The following is a 16,443-nucleotide window of genomic DNA, read 5'->3' as shown; positions in this document are numbered from 1 at the left end:
TAATAGGTTTCGTTTTTTCTTTTTGACGTACCAAACTCTAAAAGTATACAGGAGAAGCCAATGTAAAGCGTATCAAAAGTTTTTTTATACAGTTAAAACCAACAACCTTATAGTTGAAAGCTATTAATTATCTCTAACAGACATTTCAATGTATTTTTACTTTCCGTTACTTTGCACAACTCTATTATAATTGAATAGACAGAAGACGTGAGTGATTAACTGCCCTGGCTCTCCACGGCAGTGAACCAATTATTTACGTATTTATTTATTTAATTATTACACTTTTTGACACCACCTTAACAAAATATAATTAAATACTGGCATAGTATATTCGTTGATTAACGCGAGTATACATTTTTTTTCTACAGTCCCACTGAAAACGAGATCTGGAAAGGTCTTGAAACGTAAGGTTAACTAATATAAAAATGTAACTTTTACGCAAAAATCTAATGTAAAAACAGTTACAATTACACGCGTTTTCATCCTTTAAAAGTGTCTTATTTAAATACTAACGTACATAATTATATCATAATAAATGGTGCAAATGGCGGCCTTATCAATTATATAGTGATCTCTTACAGGCAACTATTTGTAATTCAATAAAAGAGATAAACAGTACATTTAAAAGGGTAAGAAGTATCAAAACGAATTGTCGAATTAAATATTAAAGCCTAGTAAATGATATGGCCAAAAGTGGATTATATTTAAAATTACAATAGAGGGTCAAACTGTTCCTGTGATGTGTTTATGTGTGTGTATGTTAGTGTGTGTGAGGGGGTGCGTATGCATTATTCTTCTTTCAGATTGATAGTTTGTTTCGAGAAATGAAATAGTTCTAAGTTAGCATAATCATTGTTATTTATTTGTGCAATACGGCATACAGCTGAGTTTCGAGCATAATTTGTTCTTAAATTTGTTATCTGGAATAATTTTGTATGTCGCCTTCGATAGGATGGTATTTGAAATGATACCTTTGCAAGTAGTTCGCTGCAGTTCACTTATTATCTTGCCTTGAAACTGTTTCAATTTTAAAGCGAGATGTGTTTTATATTCAGCAGTAAGAGTTTATATTTTCCGTAATATTATAATGTAAGTTTACCAGTGGGAGGCTCCTTTGTACAGGAAGCCGGCTAGATTATGGATACCACAACGGTGCCTATTTCTACCGTGAAGCAATAATGTGTAAACATTATTGTGCTTCGGTCTGAAGGGCACCGTAGCTAGTGACGTGACTTGACAACTTGGTGACGACCGTAAATGTAGTGCCGCTCAGATTTTTTGTGATTTCAACGATCCTGAGCGGCACTGCATTGTAATGGGCAGGACGTATCAATTACCAACAGCTGAACGTCCTGCTCGTCTCGTCCCTGGGCAAATGAGACTTGACATCTTGGTGACGAGCGCAGATGTGGTGCCGCTCAGAACCTAGCCGGCTTGATAGTTTAATATTCAAAAACTAAGGCACAAATTTCAAGCGTGGCTGACATTTATGACTTAGTAATAATAGATTCGCTTATCTTTTCTATCTTTCTGTACCTCCATTAGTGATGTTCATCTCCCTCGCACGCTTTCTTAGTATATTCGTTATTATATTGTACATTAGTCTATAGCAGTGCTTGGATTAAAATATTTGTATAATATTCTTGCCCACGTACCCCTTTTAGATAACAAACCCGTTTTATATTTCCAGTGCGTAATCAAAGAAGAAAACTTCTGAAGCGAAATCTCACAAAGCCATACACACCCCTATTTTCCTTGTATTATTCATACTTATCTCTAAATGTAGAGTTTAGTTCCGTTGGAACCCCGAACACTCCCGAAGGTTAACTCTACATAACATGTAGAGCCTGTAGGTATTTGGCCTTTGTGCTTCCTTAATTATTCAATGAATGTGTGTTATTACGTCGGTGGGAGCTAATTTAAGTTTTATAAGAAACACAATACAAAATAAATATCGCTGGTATGTTTAACATTTTAATAGCGGCTGACATATTTATTTTTATGTAAAATGAGGATAAACGAGCGTACGGTTACGACTGACCCGTATGTATAATTCTAGCAGTTGCAAACTTTACCCCCCTATTTTACCACCCTTAAAAGGGGATTTCTTAAAAAGACTTATATAGATTTTTATTATTTAAAGCTAATAACCTAAATGTCGATTTTCACGTCTCTAACTTCAAAAACATAGGGCTTTCATAAAACCATCGACACCCCCCCCCCCCCCCTTTCACCCCCTTAGAGGAGGAGTTTCTCAAATCCGTTTCTTAGCTGACACCTACGTCCTAAAAACAACCTACCTTCCAAATTTCAAGTTATAGGCTTTGTAGTTTCAATTATAGGAGAAAATCCCTTTTGATTCGTGCTATCAGCTTGGTTAGTCAAGCAAAGAAAAATTTAAAGAAATAAATATTATCACTGTTTCTTGTCATAACATTTATGAAAAACTAATGTACTTTCACAAAAATCGTCTCCTTTTTAGACTATAGAATAGAACTTAGAATAGACTTTAGAACTAACCCCTATTTTAAGCAATTCACGCCCACTGACACTAAGTGTCATAGAAATCGCGAGTGTAAGACGTAGCTTGTCACGCACACTAAACTAATATTCCTGGCCTGTTTTTATCGGTTATTTACCAGCAAGAGACTCTATCCATGCATAAATTATCTAAGTTTTTATAAATTCCGTCTATTTATCGGTTTGTCTGCCAGCTTGTGTACGCTTTCGTGGCTTACCGATTTGAATGCAATTATTTTGGCAAACTTATAACAATTATTGTTTGTTCCATTCCTTCGGTTTGATCGGCTTACAAACAAAATAGTTAATTTGGTTGAAATAATACAAAGTCAGGCAAAGTCACGAACCCTTCTCGTCTGTTATAAAATTCCATGTCCTTTCTTTGCTTTCATTTTCAACATTAATAATCATTACATAATTGGAATTATTTGTGATCCAAGCTTAGCGATGAAATTGAAAATACACAAAATGTCTATAGCTCAGATTGAGTTAGGTGATCTGTGAAAGGATAATAATTATGGAAATGAAAAACGCTACTCGCAAAAGGTTGATTGAAACGAAAATAGTGAAAATTCAACTGGATTTTTCCTTAAACTTTTGGAACGAGACAAACTAGATTCGAGCTGGAAACGTGATTTTTCGCAGAAGTTTTTCAGGCAAACGATAACGCAATTGAAGCGAATTATTCATTCCCTTATTATTCAATAAAAATCTTAAGAATCTTTTAATAATTCAAATAATTAAATTTAATGTTATTGATATTTTAATTATGTAATAAAACCTAAAAGCTTAGATTGAGGATTGGCATCCGATGCGCTCTAACTACATACCGCAGGCGCAGTCGCAAAGTGCGGCAACTAATACTACGCCCAAGTGGGCGTACTCGAGCCAGTCTCAAACAATATGTGACGTTGACGTGCCACATGTTCTGTTAAACTTTGCTAATAATAGAAACTAAAATGCCGAGTTGCACAGTAAAACTTTGTAAAAATAATACTACAAGAAATAAGAAAGACACTGAGATCAAATATCAACAGTAAGTATTTTGTATTGTATTCATTTCAATGTAAAATAACACGAAGCGTATGTTAACAAAATTTAAAAGATGCCATTGAGTGTCAAGATGCCACGCATACAAGCATCTAATAGTTGCCATAGTAAAAACAGATATTGTTCTTAGGTAGTGCGTTATGTAGTTGGAGCACAGTGTAGTCCAATACTTAATCTAAGCTTAAAAGACATAAAGACACATTCAGTAAGTTAAAGCAATATATACCATAATAACGTATAAAATATAGTTTATTTGTGTTACAGAGATTGGTAAAACAACGAGAAAATTAAAAGTGGATAACAAAATACATTATACATAAATGTCAGATTGAAGTTTTGATAGAGAACAGAAAAGAAACAACTTTGTTGTTTACAAAAACTGATATAAGTTGTGACTACCTGCGACTTTGAGAGCTGATTTATTTATTACAAGAACAGTTTTTCTTTTGCAGACTCAATTTTACTTTTAATTTCAAACTTTGCAGGACAAACATGACATAAATAACAAAGACATGTTATTTTGTGTACATATTAAAACAAGAACCTGAAAAATACTTAGATGAAAATATGTCATATATTCTGCACTACATTTGTTCTGAGCTAAAATGGTAAAGCAAATCGCGACTCGGAAATGGTATGTCATAAATTACAGAGCTGGATAGAGAATTCAATTAAAACTTTTTAAAAAGAAACTCATTCGAGCGAAGATTTAATTCAAACGACATTGCAATGATAATTCAATTTTAGAATACCACATGACGTATATCGATGAGTCCGTGGATTTATATTGAGAACGGAATGCAATTCCATTTTATTTTCGATAATTGTCATCGACTTACAAGTTCTCTATTACCAGCAGTTGTTTATGTCTTCGAGTATATTCTATCGTGAAACACAGCCAGAAACAAAAAGCCTTAGACGTCTAGATAGTCTATGACTATGACAGCTGTGAAAACGTCGAAATAAATTGAGTTTAGAGCTAACCTCTATTTTGAGCAATTCACGCACACTAACATAAAGTGTCATACAAATCGTGAGTGTAAGACGTAGCTTGTCACGCAGACTAAACTAATATTCTTGGCCTGTTTTTATCGGTTGTCTAACAGCAAGGGACTCTATCTTGACGTATTAATTATCTAAGCAAAAAGCAATAATTCTAGGATCTTGTTACGTTCTTCGGGCTCTGGTTGATAATTTATGATCAAGCTGGATTATTATTTCAGCTACGGATCAGACATATTATTATTATACGTTATTTTAATACTTAAATCAAAGTAATATCACAATAGGACCTAAGATCATGTACGTCTTAATATGGCCAACATTAAGGGATCTCTTGCAAGAAGTATATAAAGATCCTGTCCTTTTTTGAGCTTATCGAAGAGATGATTTACACCCAGACTAAATAACTATAGACTGCGTAATTCCACATTAGATTTAAAATCATTCCTCATCCTATAATTAAATTATTTTATGTAATTATAAAAGAAATAACATACCAAATCTCATGACTTGATGCGAAGCCGCCGCTATTGCCAATTTACGCGATAAACACTTTACTAATGTCAGCAATCATTTTGATTTAAATCACACAATTGATCCACAACAACTAGCGGTGTGTTAACTTGCATACAGCGGTAATTAGATTGTCACGTGCATTTAATACACAGTTGAGTGTGTTGATAGGTTAGTTGGTCGAGATTCGGTCGATGCGACGTTTTCGCACGGTATCTTTCGGCGGACTGGCCTCTGTAGGGTTTCCCGCTTCGGCAGCGCGGGGCGCGTTCGATACGCCGCCCTCTAGCGCCCTCCCACATTGCCAACCATCGAAAAACCAGCTGTTTTATAGAAAATTAAATCACTGTTAACGATGACAGCAACATAATAATTGTCTTCATTGTAGAAAGAAAAGGAAATGTAGTTATTTCTTAAATTAGAATCCCGTCGTAAATAGATATTTAGTGTTTTTTTAAATAACAATAAGGGATGAGCCGAGCAAGACGTTCAGCTGATCGTAATTGATACGCCCTGCCCATTTCAATGCAATACCGCTGCAGGATTCTTGGAAAACCCTAAATTACTGAGCTGTACTATAATAATTGCGCTCGTCATCTTGAGACGTAAAATGTTAAGTCTCATTTGCCCAGTAATTTCACTAGCTACGGCGCCCTTCAGACCGAAACACAATAATGTTTACACATTACTGCTTCACGGCAGAAAAAGGCGCCGTTGTGGTACCCATACCCTTGTCGGCATCCTGTTCAAAGAAGCCTACCACTGATAAAAGCCCTTAGTCGCCTCTTACGACACCCTTGGGCAAAAGGTGTTTAAGGCTTCGCTCCCAAAAGAGGCTATTTGAACTGTATTTCTTAGCTAATGATGTTATCTTTGATAGAGTTCGATAACTATTCATAATAGATATAATATGTTTAAAATCTCAAAAAAAGTGCTTATATCGGGCTCTTAAATATGATTCGAATATTTTTAAATTTAAAAAGGTAGCTCCATTCCCAATCTGTGGTATTAATAAGAAGTCATTTATGCTAAAGTAACCTTTATCACACATTTTTTTCGTAATTTAATCGTTTTTGAATTTCGTAATACATTTCTTTTGAACATTTTCTGGGATCCTGTTGTAAAAGCATATACATCGCCCCACAATGGTACTACTAACTCGAATTAGCCGAGTAGTAGGGATAGATGAGAGCATCTTTCATTTTCTTCATTAAATATCATACATAGGCAGCTATTTACCATTAACATTAAAATTTTAGATTCATTAAAAAATTTGAAAAACAAGTTCTTTTATGAATGTTTCGATCGCCTGGCGTTGCGTAGAGACGTTGCTTCATTGTTTGTCTCTTATCGGGGAGTGTTGCCAAGATACTTGAAATATTAGACAGATATTGGTTTGTATATTTTTATAAACCTACGGTTCATGGAAGAGGCGGCATAAAAGGCAGTAGTAATTAATAATGACCATTAATCTCGAGCCGTGATGCGGATGGGCGTGCCTCAGGGTTCAATCCTAGGACCATTCTTATTCCTCTTATAGTTGTATGGTTATAGTTGACTTTGACTTTGAAAGCAGCATACATATAAGCATCTGATGGTATGTGACATTAGCGGCCTATACTCTCTTGTTTCGGAGGTAGGAGTGCACCTTATTATTTATTTTATTTATTTATACTATTAATCATCTACAGAAAGAATGTTAAAAGCTAACATAGTCCCGCAAAACTGTTTGGACAGTTTGTCTGCAGGATCGAGTCTCTTGTAATACATTAATGCTTATTAGATCATTTATTTTATAGAAGTGTAATTAACAAATATTGATAAAAATATAATAAAAAAACTAATTTTAATTTTAAGGCAGTGTTGACAATAAATATTTCTTAAGTTTAGTTTCAATTTTCTTTTACTGGTTTTTAGTCGGATGTCCTCATGCAAGCTGTTTAATAGATAAGGTAGGCGTTTTTTAAAGTTCTGTCTCCGTAGTAGTTATTGATTCTAGGAACCTCGAACTTACCAGCGGACATCAACCGAGTATCGTGGTTGTGCATAATTGGGTTATTTTCTTGATTGCCATGATTGTTAATGGCTAATAAGTACTTATGTTTTAAGCTTACTGGCTTACTTTACATATTTTAAATAATTTTCTATAATCATTTTTACAATTATTTTTAAATTTTTTGGTGACGAGAAATTTTAAAAATCGCATTTGTGAAGTGATTTGAGTCTATCGATATATGTTTTAAAAGTTGTTTGTTGTTCACTGTTTCGATTAGTATGTTTATGATATAATATAATATTTAAAAAATGGTTTTCGTATGGTAGTTTTTGGCTTACTTTTGACTTCCACCTATATCTTGTTTAAAATATTTTACACGGTTTGAGTCTTACATCTTTGTGCCGTTTGGTGTCGAGACACTTCGCCCGTGGGGCCCATAGCCCCGGAGAATGTACAAATTACTAACTTCTCACCTCAATTGGGCAACTGGCAACCAAAGCGCTGGTACGTATTTCGGTCAACGAATCTGCCTAGCTATCCAACGTGGAAATGCTGCCAGTATTCTTGGTACACTTCCCCATGATGCTTAATAAGATTTGATATAAGATTTGATTTGTTGTTATAATGATATTGACATTTTTAATCTTTGCAGCGAACAAGTACCTATCATAAAACATTGTTTATATAAATTCCACAGAAAATCAAGTAAAAGAAATGAAGGAATACTCTACAATATACTGTTTCCTTTCTTAGGAATGCAACAAAATGATATTGTAGTAGATCGCAATCTTGCTGCCTTCATATTATTATACTCAGCTGACTGGAAGGATTTATCTCGTTTTAATAATATTTTTCTGCTTCTAAATTCTCTTATCCTTATTATTGCTTACGACATTGTAAGTATATTTTATGTTTTTCTGTAGAAAAGCGTTCGTGATATTACAATTTAACGGACTAGTATTGGTACACTATAATGTGATATTATAATAAATCTAGGTATATTTTATATTGACCTACGACATATCTAACTATAGTAGTCGTTACTAAAGGTCCCAAAAAATCAATCAATCCGTTTCAGTTAAGTGTAATAGCAGAAAAAAGTTTTTTATTTTTTATTTTCGTGTATTTAGCTCCATGTGCTAAGGATTTCATGACTAGTGGCTTACTACTTACTGTACCTAGTCTGGTCTCTGCTACAAATAAAAATGCATATATTTTTTATAATGTTATGCAATGTTAATAAAACTTATATGTTTTTATTGAAGTCTCAGTAATAAATAAAAATAATTATATTCGTAATGACTACTGGGAGTGGAAGGCTACTTTGCCGGCTAGATTATGAGTACCACAACGGTGCCTACTTCTGCCGTAAAGCAGTAATGTGTAAGCATTATTGTGTTTCGGTCTGAACGGCGCCGTAGCTAGTGAAATTACTGGGCAAATAAGACTTAACATCTTATGTCTCAAGGAGACTAGCGCAATTGTATTGCCGATCAGAATATTTGGGATCTTCAAAAATTCTGAGCGGCACTACATTATTATGGGCAGAGCGTATCAATTACCATTATCTGATCGTCCTGCTCGTCTCGTCCTTTATTGTAATTATAAAGAAACTTTTGGCTTAAAATGCAGGCCTTTAATCCATCTGGCCGCAAATCTACGGATTTACACAGTCTTTCAATGGGAAATTTAGTCACAGCTTGTTCTACAGATTTTCCAAGTGATTCGATGTTGGAGTATTGCTTAGCAGGCTATGTTTTCTGCAAGTGACAATAAACTGTAGTCAAGGGGTCCAGACCTGGGCTAGATGAGGGTCAGTCTTCAGCTCTTTCTTTCAGCTTCTAGTAGTTTCTGCCTTGTTGCTTGTAGCAGAGTCTTGCTGGAAAGTTCAAGATATATTTTAAGAGCGAATTGCTAGGAGGTCTCCCAACAAGATCATCATCAGTCTGTTTATAAACTTCGGCTGAAGTCTACACCGCTTTTACACAAAAATGAAGTTTTGTGACACCTTGATAAGACACCAACTAAATCATGACTGACGCAGAATAATGATAATATTATGCATTACTCACTAAATGCCTTTACATACAATTTGGTCATTTTCTTTAAATTTACATAAATAACTCATAATTATAATTAATATTAATTTTTTTATTAAGGTTAATTAAAAGCTCAAATCCTTTAGGGCAATTCGTATCAGGCTTTCTTTACATTTAAATCATTTATCTATTATTACATTTACAATCTGAGACAGACACGTAACAGCCCAGCAGTTCAGTCCCAAGGGTTATTTAGATCCAGTATTCAGATTTTTAACAGTACCCTTTTGTATACAAGTTTCTCTAAGATAAGCACCAAGCTTCTGGCTTTCTTTGATGATGCGCAATAGAGGCCTAGTGGAACTGTTCATATCTCGCGATAAAAATGAGTGTTTCGTTGGTGAATCGGAATGAGCAGCTATCGTAGTTCCGACAGCACGCGGCCACACATCTTTAGGCCCTGTATCCACCAAAGCGGAGAGGAGAGGAGATGTATTGTGATATCCAATCAGATTTCGTTATTTATACATCTCCTCTCCGCTTAGCTTTGGTGGAAATGGATGATGCGGAGAGGAGAAGAGATGTCTCATTTGTCTATAGAATTTTGCGCCGCGTCGAGCGATTAAACGGCGCGGCAGATTGAGATGCTTGTAGGCGGGCGGCCGGTTTTCCCCAATGCCTTCTCCCCTCGCCTCGCACACCCAAAAACGTTGTTATAAACACAGCTTGCATCTCCTCTCCGCTTTGGTGGAATCCGGGCCTTAAAGGTCCTCGATAAAGTATGTGTAGATCTGTTGATTGTACGATACGAACATATGACGACCTGTATAGCCGAGTGGTTAGCGATCCTACCTACTAAGCTAGAGGTCCCGGGTTCGAATCCCGGTAGGTGCAAGCATTTATATGGTGAATATGGATGTTTGTTGCCGAGTCATGGATGTTTAAATGTATTTATGTATGTTTAAGTAAGTATATTGTATTAAATATATCATTGTCTTGTATCCCATAACACAGGCTATACTTAGATGCTTATGCATTAACTTGGGGCAAGATAATTTGTGTAAAAAGTGTGTCAATATTATATTATGTCAATATTATATGACTGATTCCTTGCTTTTGAAGTATCTTGAAAATGACCGACGGCTCAATACCCCTAGTTATCTTCTTCTATTACCAGTAGGAGGCTCCTTTGCACAGGAAGCCGGATAGATTATAGGTACCACAACGGCGCCTATTTCTGCCATGAAGCAGTAATTTGTACACATTACTGTGTTTCGGTCTGAACGGCGCCGTAGCTAGTCAAGGTACTCAGAATTTTTTTGGGTTTCAAAAATCGTGAGGGGCACTGTGAGCTGAACGTCCTGCTCGTCTCGTCCCTTATTTTCATAAAAATAAATGATTTTTTTTAATGTGACTTCAAGTGAGTTCGAGGATGGTTTAAATTCACAATTGAACTACCTCCTAAACGGCTGGACTGATTTTGATGATTTTTTGGGTGTTTCAGTGAATTTGAGAATGAGTCCATATATAATTCTCCTGCCCATGTGTACGTTCGTGAACGTCTCCTAACGGCTGGACCGATAAGTCAAATTTAAGACGTGTATACAGGACAACGTCTGTTGGGATGACCTCCTGATGTTCTTACCGAGCTTTTTGAAATTTTTTAAACTAATGAAATCAAATCAAAATTTTCAATAATGGGTTCGTAATTGACGTGTACTTCAAGAATTTTCAGCATATCTTTATATTTTACTAGTTTACGAATTAGGTGATTTCCAATATGGCTGCCATGTAAATATTTCTTTTGCAAAAGTGTTGTAAAATAATATAGTGTAACGAGCTGACCCAGCAAACGTTGTATTGCCGATATTAAAATGCGATACAAAAGTAACTGTTAATCGTAGATGGGTGAAAATTTGAAGTTGTATGTATTTTTTAATGCTGACTCATAATCAAACAAATTTAAAAAAAAAAATAAAAAAAAAATGTCGTGGACCACCCTTAACTTTTAGGGGGATGAAAAATAGATGTTGTCCGATTCTCAGACCTACACAATATGCAAAAATTCATGAGAATCGGTCAAGCCGTTTCGAAGGAGTTTAACTACAAACACCGCGACATGAGAATTTTATATATTAGATATCTTGTACTGTACAAGTTGTACAATGATAGGGAACCATTCCTACTTAAGTCCGGTTTTTAATATATGAACCCAACCCTAGTTCGGGTAATTGTGTTAAATATTTGCATAGATATTGTAAATAGATTAATTAATCTCTGATGCATACCGACGAACGCTATTAATATGAAGTTAATTACCACGTCATCTGAAACTCATTGCGATTGTAAATAAACAGATAACTTGATATGTTTTCATTGAAAATGAGCTTGTTAACATAGACATTAAGCATAGACTGGAATACTTACCAATAAGCATAAAGGCATTAAAGGCATTTATTTTCTCAATATTGATTCCTTTAGAATTCTTTTTGATGTCATTTCTAATATACTAGATACTACTACCGCTTCGGAAACAAATGGCGCTCTGAGGGAGAAGAAGCGGCGCAAGAAACTCTCCCAGCATTCTTTTTTTGCGCTCTTTTCAATAAAAATATACAATATTGTACATTCATTTCTATCGGTATGAAATTATCACAATCTAGTCCCAGGCTGACCGTTCATTTAGATATTCGGCTGTGGAGTAATAGGATTTACGACAGGGCAATTTTTTTTATTAAACATTTAAATTTATTTATAGATAATGCCTGAACAGTGGCTATTATAGAAGTGTATACATTTACCCTTAAAGCTATTATGTATCTTATGAAGCCTACTAGAGTTAGTTACAAGCAACCCCTTATTTCTAGTGTTATAATAATGAAAATCACTAAACATAGCCTAGGTGTATATTTTTTTTTATTTTTTAAGGGAATAAAAGGCTTTTTTAATTTATTTTATTTATTTAATGTAAGTATCATGTAAGTCCATTAATAGTAAAAAATATAATAATGTAAATCACGGCTCAAAACTCAGACGTAACTAATAAAATAAAATATTAAAATTCTATGAATTTTCACTCAGTTATGAAAAGGATATTGATATAAACGCTAAAATGCAACTCAGAATATATAATATTATGTAGAAACATATTTTAACTGGCTTATACAAAGTTAAATAAAAGATAAATATTTAAATAATAAATATAATTTGCCTATTTGCGTATTAGATAGCATACAAATTATTTAAGTTTTCTTTAGTGTTAATTCTATGGACTCTAGGTCTAGAGTCTCGTGCCAGATTTTGGCGAGACAACACGTCCTGAGGATGCCTCGTGTAGGCGAAACACGTGTCGAATTGTTTTAAAAACAAATATTGGTGGAATTAACACTAAAGAAAACTTAAATCATTTGTATAATTATGGATTTCCACAAAGTAACGCCTAATTCAATAAAAATATATTAGATAGCAGTCATAAAACACCCAGTTACACGAAGTAATACGCAAGTTTTAATATTTATTCTTTTAGTGACGACTAAAAATTGCATGTTTTCACATAATAACATACTTAAGGTAGATACATTAAATCACAAATATGTTGAGTGTAGGTAGGACAGTAGCGTGCCATACGACAGACGCAGTGCCGTGTGCTCTACTTATGCTACATTTTTGTTTTATGGAATAGTAGGACAAACGAGCGTACGGGTCACCTGTTGTTAAGTGATCACCGCCGCCCACATTCTCTTGCAACACCAGAGTACCCATGTCGTATCGTCCCGGAAACACCGCACAAGGAAGCTCATTCCACAGCTTTGTAGTACGAGGGAGAAAGCTCCTTGAAAACCGCACTGTGGAGGACCGCCACACATCCAGATGGTGGGGATGATATCCTAACTTGTGGCGTGTCGTGCGAAGGTGGAATATATGCTACATTAATGTCTAGAAAATAAAACTTCTTATACAATGATGTAAATTTCTATAGTAAAAAGATCTCTACGATATCAGTCCTTCGCTACCCTCATCCAACGTATTCCGGACCAAATCTTCGGACCATCTTGTGAGGGCATACGAACACTGCGTCTTACGCTACGTGGTCGCCATTCGAGGACTTTACTGTCCGAACGGCCATCTGTCCGTCGAAATATGTGCTCTGCCACTTCAGTTTCACAATAATTTGGGCTATGTTGGTAACTATGGTTCTTCTACCTCATTTCTTTATATAAGAGGGGGCAAGTAGGTTATAAGCTCGCGTGATGGAAATTGGTGTGACCCATCCATGGACATCCGAAATAAGAGAAATCAAGAGATGTGTTACCAGCCCTTAACTTGGGAGTAGTCTCTAGTCTTGAAGGTCCCTAAGTCGTATCGGTTCTGGAAAACAACAGCCGGTATTTGAATCCGCAAAGTTGCTGTGCGAAGCAAGAAGATTCTTGCAAAACGCGCGCTTATAGAATGCCAGATGTGAACTTGTTTCAGATGGAATTTTATCACTTCCCATCTCACGAGTCTCTTGCCTGTCGCCCTCTTTTAAATAGAAAAAAAAGCTTCTCTCTTGTGCCAGTGGTAAAGCTATATCAATTTTATATAGTTCTGAAGCAAGTATTGGTATTCTATAGTTGACGACCCCTATAGCCCAGTTTTTAGTGACATGCCTACTGAGTTAGAGGTCCGGGGAATCCCAGTAGCAGTAAGTGCACACATTTACATGATGAATATGGATGTTTGTTTCCGAGTCATGGATGTTTACATGTATTTATGTATGTTTAAGTATAGTACAGGCTGTGTCTAGTTTGTAGCAACATAATATTTTGTGTAAAAGTGTGTCAATATTTATTTAGTTATAAGTTTTCACTTTTAACGGCAGTCCCTATGACTGAGTGATTTTGTATTTAAAACTAGTTAACCGCGAGTCTCTGTATCGAGTATATTTTTTACTATAGCGGCATACTCTAAAATCTCAAAATATTATCAGTCTTACTATTGCGATGTGTGAAACAGAACCACATGTTACAGACGGATTGACTGACGTTCCCGTTGTTCCTGGGTGTAGAACCCTGACTTCTATCATGTAATTAACACTTCTTGTATCGCCAGAAGAAAGTTGCTCAGGATCAACTTCAAGAAACCTGCAGAATAACTGCTATAATTACGTGTTTAATATTTTTATTTTTATGAAGATAAGGGACGTGGCGAGCAGGACGTTCAGTTGATGGTAATTGAAACGACCTGCGGCACTACAACTGCCTACAATCTACACTTGAGGAGGATCATTTGCCCAGTAATTTCACTTGCTACGGCGCCTTAAATAAATTAGCAGAATACGATTATTTTGCAGTAAGCGTGCAGTTGCAGTGCAGTATATTCACTGCAGAGTTCCTGCAAAAAAACCGCAACAAACGTGCTCAGTGGAATACCGATATGTCAAAGTTTGATCTTTTTGACAGGTGTTGTAGTACAGTTGGAGTATTTACACGGTTTTTATTAGCTGTATGTATATTTGTTTGTAACCGACTCATTTGGGAGTGATTTTGACCCACTTTAAACGGCCCGATTACGTTCAAACTTCGTAGATTTATGGAGGACCGATGATAATACATTAATTTGATAAAATTATTCCATTTTTCAATTTGCAAAATAAGATTTTTGTTAATTTATATAATTTTCATGTATCGTCGGACGATACGCCGAGGAAATGATATTAATTTTAAACTTCAGCCATTATCTTAACCTATTTATCTAATATTATTAAATTTTCGAATACCAAAGAGAATTTTGTGCTTTTTAGTGTGTTTTTTAGTTTTTTTTAAACTATTATTATAATTTAGTACAATAGCCCTGCTGGACTTTGTACTTTCGTTAAAACCTTCTTAAAACAATGTTGATAATTGAGTTTAAGCGAATTTCGCTTGCTTTAAAATGTATTCAAACTGTACACTGGTGGATATGTTTATGCCTCAGCCGGCGCGGCGTTTAACACAGAAAGTTTAAATTACAATTTACACAGGAGTGAGCGAACTCCCGTAGCGATAACGCGTGTTGAATAAATCGCATGCCACATGCACAACACGCCCCTCCTACCTCCTGACATGTACGGGTATTTACGTCCTGCAGTGTTGCCACAACAGCCATGCAACGTTGCGATTATTATACACCAGCTCTAAAAATAAATATATAAAATAAATCGATTTTCACATTTTTATATAATAATAATATAATATGTGACGTAGCCCAATGTGTGACTCATAATGAAGGGCATTAAACACGAGTGTTTCAATGCCTAATTACTAATTACATACACTACTTTATCTTCCTTGCTACTTCTCATTAGCTCAACCCTTTACGAAGTGGTGGTGAATTTAACAAGAAAAGTATTTTTTTGACATTTATAAGTGTCATTTCCGTCACCTGCATGAATAAAGTGATTTTGAATTTGATTTGATTTCATACTCACATATCATAAGCCCGTAATAGAAAGCCTCCATGATGCATTCAGGAGGCGCATATTATGACCACCATAAATTTTAACTGTAATTAATAAATTATGTAAAAAGTTTTCTGTCATATTTTTTTATTTCAGAGGCAAACAAGAGTTGGCCCTAACTATCATATCGTTCGAAATCTTACGTGCAATATTTGTCGCATTTGTTTGCAAATTGACATGTCATTTCGTAGTTAACGTTATCTCGACTGATATTAGAATAGAGATCAAATCGGTCTTTGTTTTTAAGAGATGAAAAACAAAGAAGTTCGAGAAGAGAAAACAGTCTATTTTATGGTCGTCATAATATGCCGTTCTTGAATGCATCATGGAGCGTTTTTGATATCTTAATAAATTTAAATCCAGTGTCCTGATGTTTGTTTCCAGTGAACTCATAAACTAATGAACGGATTTTAATGGGGATTACTTCATGGAATGCAGTTTAGTCCAAACTGAGAGATAGGATAGTTTTTATTTCGATTGCGGATCCATAATTACTTTTATTTGCTATATTTGTTTTGTATCGACATATTTTCTATCAGAGAATTTGACGCACGGTTTGACAGTTCTGCTATATGCGCTATACATAGTGTGGATTGACTGTACTCAATAACGCCTAGTTTTAATTATTAATTTACTTTTTTTTTACTTACTCGTGTAATCAATTAGTTTATGACGTTTGAGTATTTTTGTTGCATCACTTTGCATATATTGTAATTGAAATGATTTGTGAGTTGCATTAAAAATAAGAACTTGTAATACCTAATTTGTTTTGAAAAAAGCAAACTTAGAGTTTCTTGCTCGTTCTTCTCTAAGGAAATCTGCCTTCCGAATGAGCTGTATGAAAA

General features: G+C 35.1%; 2 protein-coding genes across 2 annotated transcripts in view; one reads left to right on the top strand and one right to left on the bottom strand.

The window, feature by feature from the left end:
* LOC126971171 (uncharacterized) overlaps positions 1–5,301 on the bottom strand; it is a 152,610-nt gene extending 147,309 nt beyond the window's left edge. Inside the window, exon 1 of the mRNA XM_050817339.1 lies at positions 5,070–5,301. The gene's annotated coding sequence lies outside the window, so the exon portion shown is untranslated. The remainder of the gene's footprint in view (positions 1–5,069) is intronic.
* LOC126971160 (pseudouridine-5'-phosphate glycosidase) overlaps positions 1–16,443 on the top strand; it is a 263,833-nt gene that overhangs the window by 198,857 nt on the left and 48,533 nt on the right. The window lies entirely within an intron of this gene.

The sequence above is a fragment of the Leptidea sinapis genome, chromosome 23 (genome assembly GCF_905404315.1).
Source record: "Leptidea sinapis chromosome 23, ilLepSina1.1, whole genome shotgun sequence".
In the NCBI taxonomy this organism is placed as follows: Eukaryota; Metazoa; Arthropoda; class Insecta; order Lepidoptera; family Pieridae; genus Leptidea; species Leptidea sinapis.
The sequence above is the reverse complement of the archived record's forward strand: the minus strand, read 5'-3'. Positions and strand labels throughout refer to the sequence as shown.